Genomic DNA, 23,082 nt, shown 5'->3' on the forward strand with positions numbered 1-23,082 from the left:
GATACAGTGATTAGCAATGGGTGGGATATAGTGGATAGTAATTGATGATGATACAGTGATTAGCAAAGGGTGGGATACAGTGGATAGTCTTTGATGGTGATACAGTGAATAGCAACGGGTGGGATACAGTGGATAGTAATTGATGATGATACAGTAATCAGCAATGGGTGGGGTATAGTGGATAGTAATTGATGATGATACAGTGATTAGCAATGGGTGGGATACAGTGGATAGTAATTGATGATCATATAGTGAATATCAATGGGTGGGATACAGTGGATAGTAATTGATGGTGATACAGTTAATAGCAATGGGTGTGATACAGTGGATAGTAATTGATGATGATACAGTGATTAGCAATGGGTGGGATACAGTGGATAGTCTTTGATGGTGATACAGTGAATAGCAATGGGTGGGATACAGTGGATAGTAATTGATGATGATACAGTGAATAGCAATGGGTGGGATACAGTGGATAGTAAATAATGATGATACAGTGATTAGCAATGGATGGGATACAGTCGATAGTAAATAGTGATGATACAGTGATTAGCAATGGGTAGGATACAGTGGATAGTAATTGACATTGATACAGTGATTAACAATGGGTTGGATACAGTGGATAGTCTTTAGTGGTGATACAATGAATAGCAATGGGTGAGATACAGTGGATAGTAATTGATGATGATACAGTGATTAGCAATGGGTGGGATACAGTGGATAGTAATTGATGGTGATACAGTTAATAGCAATGGGTGGGATACAGTGGATAGTAATTGATGATGATACAGTGATTAGCAAAGGGTGGGATACAGTGGATAGTAATTGATGGTGATACAGTTAATAGCAATGGGTGGGATACAGTGGATAGTAATTGATGATGATACAGTGATTAGCAATGGGTGGGATACAGTGGATAGTCTTTGATGGTGATACAGTGAATAGCAATGGGTGGGATACAGTGGATAGTAATTGATGATGATACAGTGATTAGCAATGGATGGGATACAGTGGATAGTAAATAGTGATGATACAGTGATTAGCAATGGGTGGGATACAGTGGATCGTAATTGATGGTGATACAATGACTAGCAATGGGTGGGATACAGTGGACAGTAATTGATGGTGATACAGTGATTGGAAATGGGTGGGATACAGTGGATAGTAATTGATGGTGATACAGTGATTAGCAATGGGTGGGATGTAGTCGATAGTAATTGATGATGATACAGTGATTAGCAATGAGTGGGATACAGTGGATGGTAATTGATGATGATACAGTGATTAGCAATGGGTGGGATACAGTGGATAGTAATTGATGATGATACAGTGATAAGCAATGGGTGGGATACAGTGGATAGTAATTGATGATGATACAGTGAATAGCAATGGGTGGGATATTGTGGATAGTCTTTGTGATACAGTGATTAGCAATGGGTGAAATACAGTGGATAGTAATTGATGAAGATACTGCGAATAGCAATGGGTGGGATACAGTGGATAGTCTTTGATGGTGGTACAGTGAATAGCAATGGGTGGGATACAGTGGATAGTAATTGATGGTGATACAGTGATTAGCAATGGGTGGGATACAGTTGATAGTAATTGATGGTGATACAGTGAATAGCAACACGTGGGATACAGTGGATAGGAATTGATGATGATACAGTGATTAGCAATGGATGGGGTATAGTGGATAGTCTTTGATGGTGAAACAGTGATTAGCAATGGGTGGGATACAGTGGATAGTAATTGATGATGATACAGTGATTAGCAATGGGTGGGATGTAGTCGATAGTAATTGATGATGATACAGTGATTAGCAATGGGTGGGATGTAGTCGATAGTAATTGATGATGATACAGTGATTAGCAATGGGTGGGATACAGTGGATGGTAATTGATGATGTTACAGTGATTAGCAATGGGTGGGATACAGTGGATAGTAATTGATGATGATACAGTGAATATCAATGGGTGGGATACAGTGGATAGTAATTGATGATGATACAGTGATTAGCAATGGGTGGGATACAGTGGGTAGTCTTCGATGGTGATACAGTGAATAGCAATGGGTGGGATACAGTGGATAGTAATTGATGATGATACAGTGATAAGCAATGGGTGGGATACAGTGGATAGTAATTGATGATGATACAGTGAATAGCAATGGGTGGGATATTGTGGATAGTCTTTGATGGTGATACAGTGAATAGCAATGGGTGGGATACAGTGGATAGTAATTGATGATGATACAGTGATAAGCAATGGGTGGGATACAGTGGATAGTAATTGATGATGATACAGTGATTAGCAATGGGTGGGATACAGTGGATAGTCTTTGATGGTGATACAGTGATTAGCAATGGGTGGGATACAGTGGATAGTCTTTGATGGTGGTACAGTGAATAGCAATGGGTGGGATACAGTGAATAGTAATTGATGATGATACAGTGATAAGCAATGGGTGGGATACAGTGGATAGTAATTGATGATGATACAGTGAATAGCAATGGGTGGGATATTGTGGATAGTCTTTGTGATACAGTGATTAGCAATGGGTGAAATACAGTGGATAGTAATTGATGAAGATACTGCGAATAGCAATGGGTGGGATACAGTGGATAGTCTTTGATGGTGGTACAGTGAATAGCAATGGGTGGGATACAGTGGATAGTAATTGATGGTGATACAGTGATTAGCAATGGGTGGGATACAGTTGATAGTAATTGATGGTGATACAGTGATTAGCAACAGGTGGGATACAGTGGATAGTAATTGATGGTGATACAGTGAATAGCAACAGGTGGGATACACTGTATAGTCTTTGATGGTGATACAGTGAATAGCAATGGGTGGGATACAGTGGATAGTAATTGATGGTGATACAGTGAATAGCAACAGGTGGGATAAATTGGATAGTATTTGATGGTGATACAGTGAATAGCAATGGGTGGGATACAGTGGATAGTAATTGATGGTGATACAGTGATTAGCAATGGGTGGGATACAGTTGATAGTAATTGATGGTGATACAGTGATTAGCAACAGGTGGGATACAGTGGTTAGTAATTGATGGTGATACAGTGAATAGCAATGGGTGGGATACAGTTGATAGTAATTGATGGTGATACAGAGATTAGCAACAGGTTGGATACAATGGATAGTCTTTGATGGTGATACAGTGAATAGCAATGGGTGGGATACAGTGGGTAGTAATTGATGGTGATACAGTGATTAGCAATGGGTGGGATACAGTGGATAGTAATTGATGGTGATACAGTGATTAGCAATGGGTGGGATACAGTTGATAGTAATTGATGGTGATACAGTGATTAGCAACAGGTGGGATACAGTGGATAGTAATTGATGGTGATACAGTGAATATCAACAGGTGGGATACACTGGATAGTCTTTGATGGTGATACAGTGAATAGCAATGGGTGGGATAGAGTGGATAGTAATTGATGGTGATACAGTGAATAGCAACAGGTGGGATAAATTGGATAGTATTTGATGGTGATACAGTGAATAGCAATGGGTGGGATACAGTGGATAGTCTTTGATGGTAATACAGTGATTAGCAACAGGTGGGATACAGTGGATAGTAATTGATGCTGATACAGTGAATAGCAATGGGTGGGATACAGTGGGTAGTCTTTGATGGTGATACAGTGATTAGCATTGGGTGGGATACAGTGGATAGTCTTTGATGGTGATACAGTGAATAGCAATGGGTGGGATACACTGGATCGTAATTGATGGTGATACAATGAATAGCAATGGGTGGGATACAGTGGCTAGTAATTGATGATGATACAGTGATTAGCAATGGGTGGGATACAGTGGATAGTCTTTGATGGTGATACAGTGAATAGCAACAGGTGGGATACAGTGGATAGGAATTGATGATGATACATTGATTAGCAATGGGTGGGGTATAGTGGATAGTCTTTGATGGTGAAACAGTGATTAGCAATAGGTGGGATACAGTGGATAGTAATTGATGATGATACAGTGATTAGCAATGGGTGGGATGTAGTCGATAGTAATTGATGATGATACAGTGATTAGCAATGGGTGGGATACAGTGGATGGTAATTGATGATGATACAGTGATTAGCAATGGGTGGGATACAGTGGATAGTAATTGATGATGATACAGTGATAAGCAATGGGTGGGATACAGTGGATAGTAATTGATGATGATACAGTGAAAAGCAATGGGTGGGATATTGTGGATAGTCTTTGTGATACAGTGATTAGCAATGCGTGAAATACAGTGGATAGTAATTGATGAAGATACTGCGAATAGCAATGGGTGGGATACAGTGGATAGTAATTGATGGTGATACAGTGATTAGCAATGGGTGGGATACAGATGATAGTAATTGATGGTGATACAGTGATTAGCAACAGGTGGGATACAGTGGATAGTAATTGATGGTGATACAGTGAATAGCAACAGGTGGGATACACTGGATAGTCTTTGATGGTGATACAGTGAATAGCAATGGGTGGGATACAGTGGATAGTAATTGATGATGATACAGTGATTAGCAATGGGTGGGATATAGTGGATAGTAATTGATGATGATACAGTGATTAGCAAAGGGTGGGATACAGTGGATAGTCTTTGATGGTGATACAGTGAATAGCAACGGGTGGGATACAGTGGATAGTAATTGATGATGATACAGTAATCAGCAATGGGTGGGGTATAGTGGATAGTAATTGATGATGATACAGTGATTAGCAATGGGTGGGATACAGTGGATAGTAATTGATGATCATATAGTGAATATCAATGGGTGGGATACAGTGGATAGTAATTGATGGTGATACAGTTAATAGCAATGGGTGTGATACAGTGGATAGTAATTGATGATGATACAGTGATTAGCAATGGGTGGGATACAGTGGATAGTCTTTGATGGTGATACAGTGAATAGCAATGGGTGGGATACAGTGGATAGTAATTGATGGTGATACAGTTAATAGCAATGGGTGGGATACAGTGGATAGTAATTGATGATGATACAGTGATTAGCAAAGGGTGGGATACAGTGGATAGTAATTGATGGTGATACAGTTAATAGCAATGGGTGGGATACAGTGGATAGTAATTGATGATGATACAGTGATTAGCAATGGGTGGGATACAGTGGATAGTCTTTGATGGTGATACAGTGAATAGCAATGGGTGGGATACAGTGGATAGTAATTGATGATGATACAGTGATTAGCAATGGATGGGATACAGTGGATAGTAAATAGTGATGATACAGTGATTAGCAATGGGTGGGATACAGTGGATCGTAATTGATGGTGATACAATGACTAGCAATGGGTGGGATACAGTGGACAGTAATTGATGGTGATACAGTGATTGGAAATGGGTGGGATACAGTGGATAGTAATTGATGGTGATACAGTGAATAGCAATGGGTGGGATACAGTGGATAGTCTTTGATGGTGATACAGTGAATAGCATCAGGTGGGATACAGTGGATAGGAATTGATGATGATACAGTGATTAGCAATGGGTGGGGTATAGTGGATAGTCTTTGATGGTGAAACAGTGATTAGTAATGGGTGGGATACAGTGGATAGTAATTGATGATGATACAGTGATTAGCAATGGGTGGGATGTAGTCGATAGTAATTGATGATGATACAGTGATTAGCAATGAGTGGGATACAGTGGATGGTAATTGATGATGATACAGTGATTAGCAATGGGTGGGATACAGTGGATAGTAATTGATGATGATACAGTGATAAGCAATGGGTGGGATACAGTGGATAGTAATTGATGATGATACAGTGAATAGCAATGGGTGGTATATTGTGGATAGTCTTTGTGATACAGTGATTAGCAATGGGTGAAATACAGTGGATAGTAATTGATGAAGATACTGCGAATAGCAATGGGTGGGATACAGTGGATAGTCTTTGATGGTGGTACAGTGAATAGCAATGGGTGGGATACAGTGGATAGTAATTGATGGTGATACAGTGATTAGCAATGGGTGGGATACAGTTGATAGTAATTGATGGTGATACAGTGAATAGCAACACGTGGGATACAGTGGATAGGAATTGATGATGATACAGTGATTAGCAATGGATGGGGTATAGTGGATAGTCTTTGATGGTGAAACAGTGATTAGCAATGGGTGGGATACAGTGGATAGTAATTGATGATGATACAGTGATTAGCAATGGGTGGGATGTAGTCGATAGTAATTGATGATGATACAGTGATTAGCAATGGGTGGGATGTAGTCGATAGTAATTGATGATGATACAGTGATTAGCAATGGGTGGGATACAGTGGGTGGTAATTGATGATGTTACAGTGATTAGCAATGGGTGGGATACAGTGGATAGTAATTGATGATGATACAGTGAATATCAATGGGTGGGATACAGTGGATAGTAATTGATGATGATACAGTGATTAGCAATTGGTGGGATACAGTGGGTAGTCTTTGATGGTGATACAGTGAATAGCAATGGGTGGGATACAGTGGATAGTAATTGATGATGATACAGTGATAAGCAATGGGTGGGATACAGTGGATAGTAATTGATGACGATACAGTGAATAGCAATGGGTGGGATATTGTGGATAGTCTTTGATGGTGATACAGTGAATAGCAATGGGTGGGATACAGTGGATAGTAATTGATGATGATACAGTGATAAGCAATGGGTGGGATACAGTGGATAGTAATTGATGATGATACAGTGATTAGCAATGGGTGGGATACAGTGGGTAGTCTTTGATGGTGATACAGTGATTAGCAATGGGTGGGATACAGTGGATAGTCTTTGATGGTGGTACAGTGAATAGCAATGGGTGGGATACAGTGAATAGTAATTGATGATGATACAGTGATAAGCAATGGGTGGGATACAGTGGATAGTAATTGATGATGATACAGTGAATAGCAATGGGTGGGATATTGTGGATAGTCTTTGTGATACAGTGATTAGCAATGGGTGAAATACAGTGGATAGTAATTGATGAAGATACTGCGAATAGAAATGGGTGGGATACAGTGGATAGTCTTTGATGGTGGTACAGTGAATAGCAATGGGTGGGATACAGTGGATAGTAATTGATGGTGATACAGTGATTAGCAATGGGTGGGATACAGTTGATAGTAATTGATGGTGATACAGTGATTAGCAACAGGTGGGATACAGTGGATAGTAATTGATGGTGATACAGTGAATAGCAACAGGTGGGATACACTGTATAGTCTTTGATGGTGATACAGTGAATAGCAATGGTTGGGATACAGTGGATAGTAATTGATGGTGATACAGTGAATAGCAACAGGTGGGATACATTGGATAGTATTTGATGGTGATACAGTGAATAGCAATGGGTGGGATACAGTGGATAGTAATTGATGGTGATGCAGTGATTAGCAATGGGTGGGATACAGTTGATAGTAATTGATGGTGATACAGTGATTAGCAACAGGTGGGATACAGTGGTTAGTAATTGATGGTGATACAGTGAATAGCAATGGGTGGGATACAGTTGATAGTAATTGATGGTGATACAGTGATTAGCAACAGGTGGGATACAGTGGTTAGTAATTGATGGTGATACAGTGAATAGCAATGGGTGGGATACAGTTGATAGTAATTGATGGTGATACAGTGATTAGCAACAGGTGGGATACAGTGGATAGTAATTGATGGTGATACAGTGAATAGCAACAGGTGGGATACACTGTATAGTCTTTGATGGTGATACAGTGAATAGCAATGGTTGGGATACAGTGGATAGTAATTGATGGTGATACAGTGAATAGCAACAGGTGGGATACATTGGGTAGTAATTGATGGTGATACAGTGATTAGCAATGGGTGGGATACAGTGGATAGTAATTGATGGTGATACAGTGATTAGCAATGGGTGGGATACAGTTGATAGTAATTGATGGTGATACAGTGATTAGCAACAGGTGGGATACAGTGGATAGTAATTGATGGTGATACAGTGAATATCAACAGGTGGGATACACTGGATAGTCTTTGATGGTGATACAGTGAATAGCAATGGGTGGGATAGAGTGGATAGTAATTGATGGTGATACAGTGAATAGCAACAGGTGGGATAAATTGGATAGTATTTGATGGTGATACAGTGAATAGCAATGGGTGGGATACAGTGGATAGTCTTTGATGGTAATACAGTGATTAGCAACAGGTGGGATACAGTGGATAGTAATTGATGCTGATACAGTGAATAGCAATGGGTGGGATACAGTGGGTAGTTGTTGATGGTGATACAGTGATTAGCAATGGGTGGGATACAGTGGATAGTCTTTGATGGTGATACAGTGAATAGCAATGGGTGGGATACAGTGGATAGTAATTTATGATGATACAGTGATTAGCAATGGGTCGGATACAGTGGATAGTAATGGATGATGATACAGTGATTAGCAATGGGTGGGATACAGTGGGTAGTCTTTGATGGTGATACAGTGATTAGCAATGGGTGGGATACAGTGGATAGTCTTTGATGGTGGTACAGTAAATAGCAATGGGTGGGATACAGTGGATAGTAATTGATGATGATACAGTGATTGGCAATGGGTGGGATACAATGGATAGTAATTGATGATGATACAGTAATTAGCAATGGGTGGGGTATAGTGGATAGTCTTTGATGGTAATACAGTGATTAGAAATGGGTGGGATACAGTGGATAGTAATTGATGATTATACAGTGATTAGCAATGGGCGGGATACAGAGGATAGTAATTGATGGTGATACAGTGATTAGCAATGGGTGGGATACAGTGGATAGTAATTGATGATGCTACAGTAATTAGCAATGGGTGGGGTATAGTGGATAGTCTTTGATGGTGATACAGTGATTAGCAATGGGTGGGATACAGTGGATAGTAATTGATGATGATACAGTAATTAGCAATGGGTGGAATACAGTGGATAGTCTTTGATGGTGATACCGTGAATAGCAATGGGTGGGATACAGTGGATAGAAATTGATGATGATACAGTGATTAGCAATGGGTGGGATACAGTGGATAATAATGGATGATGATACAGTGATTAGCAATGGGTGGGATACAGTGGATAGTCTTTGAGGGTGATACAGTGATTAGAAAAGGGTGGGATACAGTGGATCGTAATTGATGATTATACAGTGATTAGCAATGGGCGGGATACAGTGGATAGTCTTTTATGTTGTTAAAGTGAATAGCAATGGGTGGGATACAGTGGATAGTCTTTGATCGTGATACAGTGAATAGCAACGGGTGGGATACAGTGGATAGTAATTGATGATGATACAATGATTAGCAATGGGTGGAATACAGTGGATAGTCTTTGATGGTGATACAGTGAATAGCAATGGGTGGGATACAGTGGATAGTAATTGATGGTGATACAGTGATTAGCAATGGGTGGGATACAGTGGGTAGTCTTTGATGGTGATACAGTCAATTGTAATGGGTGGGATACAGTGGATAGTCTTTGATGGTGATTGATTAGCAATGGGTGGGATACAGTGGATAGTAATTGATGATCATATAGTGAATATCAATGGGTGGGATACAGTGGATAGTAATTGATGGTGATACAGTTAGTAGCAATTGGTGGGATACAGTGGATAATAATTGATGTTGATACAGTGATTAGCAATGGGTGGAATACAGTGGATAGTCTTTGATGGTGATACAGTGAATAGCAATGGGTGGGATACAGTTGATAGTAATTAATGGTGATACAGTGATTAGCAATGGGTGGGATACACTTGATAGTAATTGATGGTGATACAGTGATTAGCAACAGGTGGGATACAGTGGATAGTAATTGATGCTGATACAGTGAATAGCAATGGGTGGGATACAGTTGATAGTAATTGATGGTGATACAGTGATTAGCAACAGGTTGGATACAATGGATAGTCTTTGATGGTGATACAGTGAATAGCAATGGGTGGGATACAGTGGATAGTAATTGACGGTGATACAGTGATTATCAATGGGTGGGATACAGTTGATAGTAATTGATGGTGATACAGTGATTAGCAATGGGTGGGATACAGTGGATAATAATTGATGTTGATACAGTGAATAGCAACATGTGGGATACAGTGGATAGTAATTGATGATGATACAGTGATTAGCAATGGGTTAAGTATAGTGGATAGTCGATGATGATACAGTGATTAGCAATGGGTGGGATACAGTGGATAGTAATTGATGATGATACAGTGATTAGCAATGGGTGGGATACAGTGGATAGTAATTGATGATGATACAGTAATTAGAAATGGGTGGGATACAGTGGATAGTCTTTGATGGTGATACAGTGAATAGCAACGGGTGGGATACACTGGATATTCTTTGATGGTGATACAGTGAATAGCAATGGGTGGGATAAATTGGATAGTATTTGATGGTGATACAGTGAATAGCAATGGGTGGGATACAGTTGATAGTAATTGATGGTGATACAGTGATTAGCAATGGGTGGGATATAGTTGATAGTAATTGATGGTGATACAGTGATTAGCAACAGGTGGGATACAGTGGATAGTAATTGATGGTGATACAGTGAATAGCAATGGGTGGGATACAGTTGATAGTAATTGATGGTGATACAGTGATTAGCAACAGGTTGGATACAATGGATAGTTGTTGATGGTGATACAGTGAATAGCAATGGGTGGGATACAGTGGATAGTAATTGATGGTGATACAGTGATTAGCAATGGGTGGGATACAGTGGATAGTAATTGATGATGATACAGTGAATAGCAATGGGTGGGATATTGTGGATAGTCTTTGTGATACAGTGATTATCAATGGGTGAAATACAGTGGATAGTAATTGATGAAGATACTGCGAATAGCAATGGGTGGGATACAGTGGATAGTCTTTGATGGTGGTACAGTGAATAGCAATGGGTGGGATACAGTGGATAGTAATTGATGGTGATACAGTGATTAGCAATGGGTGGGATACAGTTGATAGTAATTGATGGTGATACAGTGATTAGCAACAGGAGGGATACAGTGGATAGTAATTGATGGTGATACAGTGAATAGCAATGGGTGGGATAGAGTGGATAGTAATTGATGGTGATACAGTGAATAGCAACAGGTGGGATAAATTGGATAGTATTTTATGATGATACAGTGAATAGCAATGGGTGGGATACAGTGGATAGTAATTGATGGTGATACAGTGATTAGCAATGGGTGGGATACAGTTGATAGTAATTGATGCTGATACAGTGATTAGCAACAGGTGGGATACAGTGGATAGTAATTGATGGTGATACAGTGAATAGCAATGGGTGGGATACAGTTGATAGTAATTGATGGTGATACAGTGATTAGCAACAGGTTGGATACAATGGATAGTCTTTGATGGTGATACAGTGAATAGCAATGGGTGGGATACAGTGGGTAGTAATTGATGGTGATACAGTGATTAGCAACGGGTGGGATACAGTTGATAGTAATTGATGGTGATACAGTGATTAGCAAAGGGTGGGATACAGTGGATAGTAATTGATGTTGATACAGTGAATAGCAACATGTGGGATACAGTGGATAGTAATTGATGATGATACAGTGATTAGCAATGGGTTGGGTATAGTGGATAGTCTTTGATGATGATACAGTGATTAGCAATGGGTGGGATACAGTGGATAGTAATTGATGATGACACAGTGATTAGCAATGGGTGGGATGCAGTGGATAGTAATTGATGATGATACAGTGATTAGCAATGGGGGGATACAGTGGATAGTAATTGATGATGATACAGTAATTAGCAATGGATACAGTGGATAGTCTTTGATGGTGATACAGTGAATGGCAATGGGTGGGATACAGTGGATAGTAATTGATGATGGTACAGTGAATAGCAAAGGGTGGGATACAGTGGATAGTAATTGATGATGATACAGTGATTAGTAATGGGTGGGATACAGTGGATAGTCTTTGATGGTGAAACAGTGAATAGCAATGGGTGGGATACAGTGGATAGTAATTGATGATGATACAGTGATTAGCAATGGGTGGGATGTTAGGGAGGATTCTCTGTTTAGGCTGAATTTCCTAACCTAGTGAGTCCCCCAGCAGCTTTGCTGGATTTCTGGAGTTTGTTTTTCCATCCTGCCAAGAGTGAGACTCTTTTTCTCCCACTCTTGGACATGAATGTGTGTAATTCCTTTGATTGTCAATGTGTTCTATGGGCTATGGGGTCTTTTGCTCCATAGGGTCTCATATGTTTTTCTATGTGTGTTACACCGCACCCTACGTGCCGTAACACTGGGGTGTCCTAGAGGATCCCCACCATAGACTCCATACCCGGGGACTGACTACTGTCTCCCCGGGCATGTAAAGTCACCATTGGCTTTACTAGACCTAAATTTACTAACAGAACTAGTACAAACCATCCTATTGTGGACGTACTAGTAGGGGTAATTCGATTACTCCTGGGTCTGTTATTCGAGGGGGTACTGTCCCGTCCCCCCTCGTCGAGTTTTGGCTGGTGGCAGTGGAAACTACTTGTTATATTCGACCCCGAACATAACCCTATGGGATTCGTTCCTTTGTTGGAGATTGATATTGGTTCTCGTTAATCTCTAACGTACCACCGGTCTCCTTATCTTAAATAAGTCTATCGGATGGTATTTTCTGCCATAACTCGGTTTTTAAAATGGCGTCTGTGTTTGTCTCTGTGACTCCTAAACCAAAGGTCGAGCCCTTTGTTTCACTTTTGGCGGGCTCTGCACAGAGACCCTCCAAAGTGGTGCCATTCTGTCTGGGTTACCACATGGGCATGGGAGGGGGTTTAGGCACCCTGGACTGAGTTGCCTTGAAATCTCCGGTCGCACTCTGGTGTGATTGGCCCAAGTGGTGAGCCTCCCCGCTCACCACTTAGCATGTGTTGATTGACAGCTAGGCTGAATGAATGGGGGTTTTCTGCATAAAAGCAGGGCTTTTGGGACTGGATCTTCAGAAGTCGCCACAGGACCTAAGAATCCGACGAGGGTAAAGCTGAGCCGACCTGCAACGACGACACCTCCGGTGGAGCCCTGCTGAACCGACTCACCACTTCCCGACGACAGAGGAGATCTCCCTGCCGGAGAGTCTCTTCCCCTAACTGGTGGAAACAACCAGTCCCTTTTGCTTTTTCTTCGCCTCAGGACGCAGTGGTCGATTTGCCCGTGCAGAGCACCTCGGCAACCGGATAGCCACTACCCCTGTACCGCGACCAAAAGGTGGTGCCTTGTGACGGAGAACTCTGCGGCTGGTCTCTTCCCTGGTGGTGCAACGACCTTCAACTTTCCTTCGACGACGAGATCCTCTCTTCTCTTGGCAAAGACCGGACGTGCATCCACCACCAGGAACAACTGCCCCCGCCGGAGCTGTCTCTCCACAATCAAGGTACTGTGTCCGCCTGGCTTCCCTTGTTGCCGGATAGAGTGAGGTGTCTTAATCCTCGCCTCTCCATAGGGTCGCCTCCAAGCTTTCTCTAGCGTGTTGTTCTGAACTGGTCCAATCTGCCGATAACAATTTGCTTCAAAGACTCAAACGCATTTCCACTAAGATACCTTTGGGACATATCGCCTCGCCTCTCTCTGAGTGGGCCTGGCCTCTGAACTTTATACTCTATCGTGGTTCTTGTCTTCTTGCCTTGCATTTGTCCGTTCAGTATTGGGACCGTGTTGATTTCGTAACCTGCTTATTTTTCTCTCCCGTTCTAACAAATGCTAGAGTGCCATCTAGGTTCAAGCATACACCTCTGTCTGCAAATAAGTGATGCTGGTAGAACCTAGACTTGTCGAACTATTGTTAGGGGGATTGATCTGTTCTCTTCGTAGAGTAATTATAATTGAAGTGTTTGCCGTGATAGTGCCAAAGTGTTTTCTATAGATGTGCCGTTATAAATAAATACCCTTATATCTTCACACTGAAGCCGTGTTCCGTGTTTGCTTGTCTTACTGTGAAGAATTGCCCTATTTTGTATACTCCACATACTGCTTAACTCTTCTTGAGGGAAGTCTGACTGCCCAGCCACAGCTACCAAGTGAATCTGTGTGGTACAGACTGCTACCAAGTGGGTTTACTGCCAAACACCTGAAGTCCTAAATCTTTTGCAGTGGTCCCAAAGGGAACTGCACAGGTTTCCGCCTAACATGGGATACAGTGGATAGTAATTGATGATGTTACAGTGAATAGCAATGGGTGGGATACAGTAGTCTCTGTGATACAGTGATTAGCAATGGGTGGGATACAGTGGATAGTAATTGATGAAGATACTGCGAATAGCAATGGGTGGGATACAGTGGATCGTCTTTGATGGTGATACAGTGAATAGCAATGGGTGGGATACAGTGGATAGTAATTGATGGTGATACAGTGATTAGCAATGGGTGGCATACAGTGGATAGTAATTGATGATGATACAGTGATTAGCAATGGGTGGGATACAGTTGATAGTAATTGATGATGATACAGTGAATAGCAACAGGTGGGATACAGTGGATTGTCTTTGATGGTGATACAGTGATTAGCAATGGGTGGGATACAGTGGATAGTAATTGATGGTGATACAGTGAATAGCAATGTGTGGGATACAGTGGATTGTCTTTGATGGTGATACAGTGATTAGCAATGGGTGGGATACAGTGGATAGTAATTGATGATGATACAGTGATTAGCAATGGGTGGGATACAGAGGATAGTAATTGATGGTGATACAGTGATTAGCAATGGGTGGGATACAGAGGATAGTAATTGATGGTGATACAGTGATTAGCAATGGGTGGGATACAGTGGGTAGTCTTTGATGGAGATACAGTGATTAGAAATGGGTGGGATACAGTGGATAGTAATTGATGATGATACAGTAATTAGCAATGGGTGGGATACAGTGGATAGTCTTCGATGGTGATACAGTGATTTGAAATGGGTGGGATACAGTGGATAGTAATTGATGATGATACAGTAATTGGCAATGGGTGGGATATAGTGGATAGTCTTCGATGGTGATACAGTGATTAGAAATGGGTGGGATACAGTGGATAGTAATTGATGATGATACAGTAATTAGCAATGGGTGGGATACAGTGGATAGTCTTCGATGGTGATACAGTGATTAGAAATGGGTGGGATACAGTGGATAGTAATTGATGATGATGAAGTGATTAGCAATGGGTGGGATACAGTGGATAGTAATTGATGGTGATACAGTGATTAGCAATGGGTGGGATACAGTGGATAGTAATTGATGGTGATACAGTGAATAGCAATGTGTGGGATACAGTGGATCGTCTTTGATGGTGATACAGTGATTAGCAATGGGTGGGATACAGTGGATAGTAATTGATGATGATACCGTGATTAGCAATGGGTGGGATAAAGTGGATAGTCTTTGATGGTGATACAGTGATTAGAATGGGTGGGATACAGTGGATAGTAATGGATGATGATAGAGTAATTAGCAATGGGTGGGCTATAGTGGATAGTCTTTGATGGTGATACAGTGATTAGCAATGGGTGGGATACAGTGGATAGTATTTGATGGTGATACAGTGATTAGAAATGGGTGGATTACAGTGGATAGTAATTGATGATGATACAATAATTAGCAATGGGTGGGATACAGTGGATAGTCTTCGATGGTGATACAGTGATTAGAAATGGGTGGGATACAGTGGATAGTAATTGATGATGATGAAGTGATTAGCAATGGGTGGGATACAGTGGATAGTCTCTGATGGTGACACAGTGATTAGAAATGGGTGGGATACAGTGGATAGTAATTGATGATGATACAGTGATTAGCAATGGGTGGGATACAGTTGCTAGTCTTTGATGGTGATACAGTGAGTAGCAATGGGTGGGATACAGTGGATAGTAATGGATGAGGATACAGTGATTAGCAATGGGTGGGATACAGTTGATAGTCATTGATGGTGATACAGTGACTCGACATGGGTGGGATACAGTGGATAGTAATTGATGATGATACAGTGATTAGCAATGGGTGGGATACAGAGGATAGTAATTGATGGTGATATAGTGATTAGCAATGGGTGGGATACAGTGGGTAGTCTTTGATGGTGATACAGTCAATTGCAATGGGTGGGATACAGTGGATAGTAATTGATGATGATACAGTGATTAGCAATGGGTGGGATACAGTGGGTAGTCTTTGATGGTGATACAGTCAATTGTAATGGGTGGGATACAGTGGGTAGTCTTTGATGGTGATACAGTCAATTGTAATGGGTGGGATACAGTGGATAGTCTTTGATGGTGATACAGTGAATAGCAATGGGTGGGATACAGTGGATAGTAATTGATGATGATTGATTAGCAATGGGTGGGATACAGTGGATAGTAATTGATGATCATATAGTGAATATCAATGGGTGGGATACAGTGGATAGTAATGGATGGTGATACAGTTAGTAGCAATTGGTGGGATACAGTGGATAGTAATTGATGATGATACAGTGATTAGCAATGGGTGGGATACAGTGGATAGTCTATAATTGTGATACAGTGATTAGCAATGGGTGAGTTACAGTGGATAGTAATTGATGATGATACAGTGATTAGCAATGGGTGGGATACAGTGGATAGTAATTGATGGTGATACAGTGATTAGCAATGGGTGGGATACAGTGGATAGTCTTTTATGGTGATACAGTGAATATCAATGGGTGGGATACAGTGGATAGTAATTGATGATGATTGATTAGCAATGGGTGGGATACAGTGGATAGTCTTTGTGATACAGTTATTAGCAATGGGTGGGATACAGTGGATAGTCTTTGATGAAGATAATGCGAATAGCAATGGGTGGGATACAGTGGATAGTCTTTGATGGTGATAGAGTGAATAGCAATGGGTGGGATACAGTGGATAGTAATTGATGGTGATACAGTGATTAGAAATGAGTGGGATACAGTTGATAGTAATTGATGGTGATACAGTGAATAGCAATGGGTGGGATACAGTGGATAGTAATTGATGATGATACTGTGATTAGCAATGGGTGGGATACAGTGGATAGTAATTGATGATGATACAGTAATTACAAATGGGTGGGATACAGTGGATAGTAATTGATGATGATACAGTGATTAGCAATGGGTGGGATACAGTGGATAGTCTTTGATGGTGATACAGTGATTAGAAATGGGTGGGATACAGTGGATAGAAATTGATGATGATACAGTGATTAGCAATGGGTGGGATACAGTGGATAATAATGGATGATGATACAGTGATTAGCAATGGGTGGGATACAGTGGATAGTCTTTGAGGGTGATACAGTGATTAGAAATGGGTGGGATACAGTGGATAGTAATTGATGATTATACAGTGATTAGCAATGGGCGGGATACAGTGGATAGTCTTTTATGTTGTTAAAGTGAATAGCAATGGGTGGGATACAGTGGATAGTCTTTGATTGTGATACAGTGAATAGCAACGGGTGGGATACAGTGGATAGTAATTGATGATGATACAGTGATTAGCAATGGGTGGAATACAGTGGATACTCTTTGATGGTGATACAGTGAATAGCAATGGGTGGGATACAGTGGATAGTAATTGATGGTGATACAGTGATTAGCAATGGGTGGGATACAGTGGGTAGTCTTTGATGGTGATACAGTCAATTGTAATGGGTGGGATACAGTGGATAGTCTTTGATGGTGATACAGTGAATAGCAATGGGTGGGATACAGTGGATAGTAATTGATGATGATTGATTAGCAATGGGTGGGATACAGTGGATAGTAATTGATGATCATATAGTGAATATCAATGGGTGGGATACAGTGGATAGTAATTGATGGTGATACAGTTAGTAGCAATTGGTGGGATACAGTGGATAGTAATTGATGATGATACAGTGATTAGCAATGGGTGGGATACAGTGGATAGTCTATAATTGTGATACAGTGATTAGCAATGGGTGAGTTACAGTGGATAGTAATTGATGATGATACAGTGATTAGCAATGGGTGGGATACAGTGGATAGTAATTGATGATGATACAGTGATTAGCAATGAGTGGGATACAGTGGATAGTCTCTGATGAAGATAATGCGAATAGCAATGGGTGGGATGCAGTGGATAGTCTGTGAGGGTGATAGAGTGAATAGCAATGGGTGGGATACAGTGGATAGTAATTGATGGTGATACAGTGATTAGAAATGGGTGGGATACAGTTGATAGTAATTGATGGTGATACAGTGAATAGCAATGGGTGGGATACAGTGGATAGTAATTGATGATGATACAGTGATTAGCAATGGTTAGCAATGGGTGGGATACAGTGGATAGTAATTGATGATGATACAGTGATTACAAATGGGTGGGATACAGTGGATAGTAATTGATGATGATACAGTGATTAGCAATGGGTGGGATACAGTGGATAGTCTTTGATGGTGATACAGTGATTAGAAATGGGTGGGATACAGTGGATAGAAATTGATGATGATACAGTGATTAGCAATGGGTGGGATACAGTGGATAATAATGGATGATGATACAGTGAATATCAATGGGTGGGATACAGTGGATAGTAATTGATGATGATTGATTAGCAATGGGTGGGATACAGTGGATAGTCTTTGTGATACAGTGATTAGCAATGGGTGGGATACAGTGGATAGTCTTTGATGAAGATAATGCGAATAGCAATGGGTGGGATACAGTGGATAGTCTTTGATGGTGATAGAGTGAATAGCAATGGGTGGGATACAGTGGATAGTAATTGATGGTGATACAGTGATTAGAAATGAGTGGGATACAGTTGATAGTAATTGATGGTGATACAGTGAATAGCAATGGGTGGGATACAGTGGATAGTAATTGATGATGATACTGTGATTAGCAATGGGTGTGATACACTGGCTAGTAATTGATGATGATACAGTGATTACAAATGGGTGGGATACAGTGGATAGTAATTGATGATGATACTGTGATTAGCAATGGGTGTGATACACTGGCTAGTAATTGATGATGATACAGTGATTACAAATGGGTGGGATACAGTGGATAGTAATTGATGATGATACAGTGATTAGCAATGGGTGGGATACAGTGGATAGTCTTTGATGGTGATACAGTGATTAGAAATGGGTGGGATACAGTGGATAGAAATTGATGATGATAAAGTGATTAGCAATGGGTGGGATACAGTGGATAATAATGGATGATGATACAGTGATTAGCAATGGTTGGGATACAGTGGATAGTCTTTGAGGGTGATACAGTGATTAGAAATGGGTGGGATACAGTGGATAGTAATTGATGATTATACAGTGATTAGCAATGGGCGGGATACAGTGGATAGTCTTTTATGTTGTTAAAGTGAATGGCAATGGGTGGGATACAGTGGATAGTCTTTGATCGTGATACCGTGAATAGCAACGGGTGGGATACAGTGGATAGTAATTGATGATGATACAGTGATTAGCAATGGGTGGAATACAGTGGATAGTCTTTGATAGTGATACAGTGAATAGCAAAGGGTGGGATACAGTGGATAGTAATTGATGGTGATACAGTGATTAGCAATGGGTGGGATACAGTGGGTAGTCTTTGATGGTGATACAGTCAATTGTAATGGGTGGGATACAGTGGATAGTCTTTGATGGTGATACAGTGAATAGCAATGGGTGGGATACAGTGGATAGTAATTGATGATGATTGATTAGCAATGGGTGGGATACAGTGGATAGTAATTGATGATCATATAGTGAATATCAATGGGTGGGATACAGTGGATAGTAATTGATGGTCATACATTTAGTAGCAATTGGTGGGATACAGTGGATAGTAATTGATGATGATACAGTGATTAGCAATGGGTGGGATACAGTGGATAGTCTATAATTGTGATACAGTGATTAGCAATGGGTGAGTTACAGTGGATAGTAATTGATGATGATACAGTGATTAGCAATGGGTGGAATACAGTGGATAGTAATTGATGATGATACAGTGATTAGCAATGGGTGGGATACAGTGGATATTCTTTGATGAAGATAATGCGAATAGCAATGGGTGGGATGCAGTGGATAGTCTGTGATGGTGATAGAGTGAATAGCAATGGGTGGGATACAGTGGATAGTAATTGATGGTGATACAGTGATTAGAAATGGGTGGGATACAGTTGATAGTAATTGATGGTGATACAGTGAATAGCAATGGGTGGGATACAGTGGATAGTAATTGATGATGATACAGTGATTAGCAATGGGTGGGATACAGTGGATAGTAATTAATGATGATACAGTGATTACAAATGGGTGGGATACAGTGGATAATAATGGATGATGATACAGTGATTAGCAATGGGTGGGATACAGTGGATATTCTTTGAGGGTGATACAGTGATTAGAAATGGGTGGGATACAGTGGATAGTAATTGATGATTATACAGTGATTAGCAATGGGCGGGATACAGTGGATAGTCTTTTATGTTGTTAAAGTGAATAGCAATGGGTGGGATACAGTGGATAGTCTGTGATTGTGATACAGTGAATAGCAACGGGTGGGATACAGTGGATAGTAATTGATGATGATACAGTGATTAGCAATGGGTGGAATACAGTGGATAGTCTTTGATGGTGATACAGTGAATAGCAATGGGTGGGATACAGTGGATAGTAATTGATGGTGATACAGTGATTAGCAATGGGTGGGATACAGTGGGTAGTCTTTGATGGTGATACAGTCAATTGTAATGGGTGGGATACAGTGGATAGTCTTTGATGGTGATACAGTGAATAGCAATGGGTGGGATACAGTGGATAGTAATTGATGATGATTGATTAGCAATGGGTGGGATACAGTGGATAGTAATTGATGATCATATAGTGAATATCAATGGGTGGGATACAGTGGATAGTAATTGATGGTGATACAGTTAGTAGCAATTGGTGGGATACAGTGGATAGTAATTGATGATGATACAGTGATTAGCAATGGGTGGGATACAGTGGATAGTCTATAATTGTGATACAGTGATTAGCAATGGGTGAGTTACAGTGGACAGTAATTGATGATGATACAGTGATTAGCAATGGGTGGAATACAGTGGATAGTAATTGATGATGATACAGTGATTAGCAATGGGTGGGATACAGTGGATATTCTTTGATGAAGATAATGCGAATAGCAATGGGTGGGATACAGTGGATAGTAATTGATGGTGATACAGTGATTAGCAATGGGTGGGATACAGTTGGTAGTCTTTGATGGTGATACAGTCAATTGTAATGGGTGGGATACAGTGGATAGTCTTTGATGGTGATACAGTGAATAGCAATGGGTGGGAATCATTGGATAGTAATTGATGATGATTGATTAGCAATGGGTGGGATACAGTGGATAGTAATTGATGATCATATAGTGAATATCAATGGGTGGGATACAGTGGATAGTAATTGATGGTCATACATTTAGTAGCAATTGGTGGGATACAGTGGATAGTAATTGATGATGATACAGTGATTAGCAATGGGTGGGATACAGTGGATAGTCTATAATTGTGATACAGTGATTAGCAATGGGTGAGTTACAGTGGATAGTAATTGATGATGATACAGTGATTAGCAATGGGTGGAATACAGTGGATAGTAATTGATGATGATACAGTGATTAGCAATGGGTGGGATACAGTGGATATTCTTTGATGAAGATAATGCGAATAGCAATGGGTGGGATGCAGTGGATAGTCTGTGATGGTGATAGAGTGAATAGCAATGGGTGGGATACAGTGGATAGTAATTGATGGTGATACAGTGATTAGAAATGGGTGGGATACAGTTGATAGTAATTGATGGTGATACAGTGAATAGCAATGGGTGGGATACAGTGGATAGTAATTGATGATGATACAGTGATTAGCAATGGGTGGGATACAGTGGATAGTAATTGATGATGATACAGTGATTACAAATGGGTGGGATACAGTGGATAATAATGGATGATGATACAGTGATTAGCAATGGGTGGGATACAGTGGATAGTCTTTGAGGGTGATACAGTGATTAGAAATGGGTGGGATACAGTGGATAGTAATTGATGATTATACAGTGATTAGCAATGGGCGGGATACAGTGGATAGTCTTTTATGTTGTTAAAGTGAATAGCAATGGGTGGGATACAGTGGATAGTCTTTGATTGTGATACAGTGAATAGCAACGGGTGTGATACAGTGGATAGTAATTGATGATGATACAGTGATTAGCAATGGGTGGAATACAGTGGATAGTCTTTGATGGTGATACAGTGAATAGCAATGGGTGGGATACAGTGGATAGTAATTGATGGTGATACAGTGATTAGCAATGGGTGGGATACAGTGGGTAGTCTTTGATGGTGATACAGTCAATTGTAATGGGTGGGATACAGTGGATAGTCTTTGATGGTGATACAGTGAATTGCAATGGGTGGGATACAGTGGATAGTAATTGATGATGATTGATTAGCAATGGGTGGGATACAGTGGATAGTAATTGATGATCATATAGTGAATATCAATGGGTGGGATACAGTGGATAGTAATTGATGGTGATACAGTTAGTAGCAATTGGTGGGATACAGTGGATAGTAATTGATGATGATACAGTGATTAGCAATGGGTGGGATACAGTGGATAGTCTATAATTGTGATACAGTGATTAGCAATGGGTGAGTTACAGTGGATAGTAATTGATGATGATACAGTGATTAGCAATGGGTGGGATACAGTGGATAGTAATTGATGATGATACAGTGATTAGCAATGAGTGGGATACAGTGGATAGTCTCTGATGAAGATAATGCAAATAGCAATGGGTGGGATGCAGTGGATAGTCTGTGAGGGTGATAGAGTGAATAGCAATGGGTGGGATACAGTGGATAGTAATTGATGGTGATACAGTGATTAGAAATGGGTGGGATACAGTTGATAGTAATTGATGGTGATACAGTGAATAGCAATGGGTGGGATACAGTGGATAGTAATTGATGATGATACAGTGA

This window comes from Ambystoma mexicanum, chromosome 13 (assembly GCF_040938575.1).
Source record: "Ambystoma mexicanum isolate Mex_15411 chromosome 13, UKY_AmexF1_1, whole genome shotgun sequence".
Taxonomy (NCBI): Eukaryota; Metazoa; Chordata; class Amphibia; order Caudata; family Ambystomatidae; genus Ambystoma; species Ambystoma mexicanum.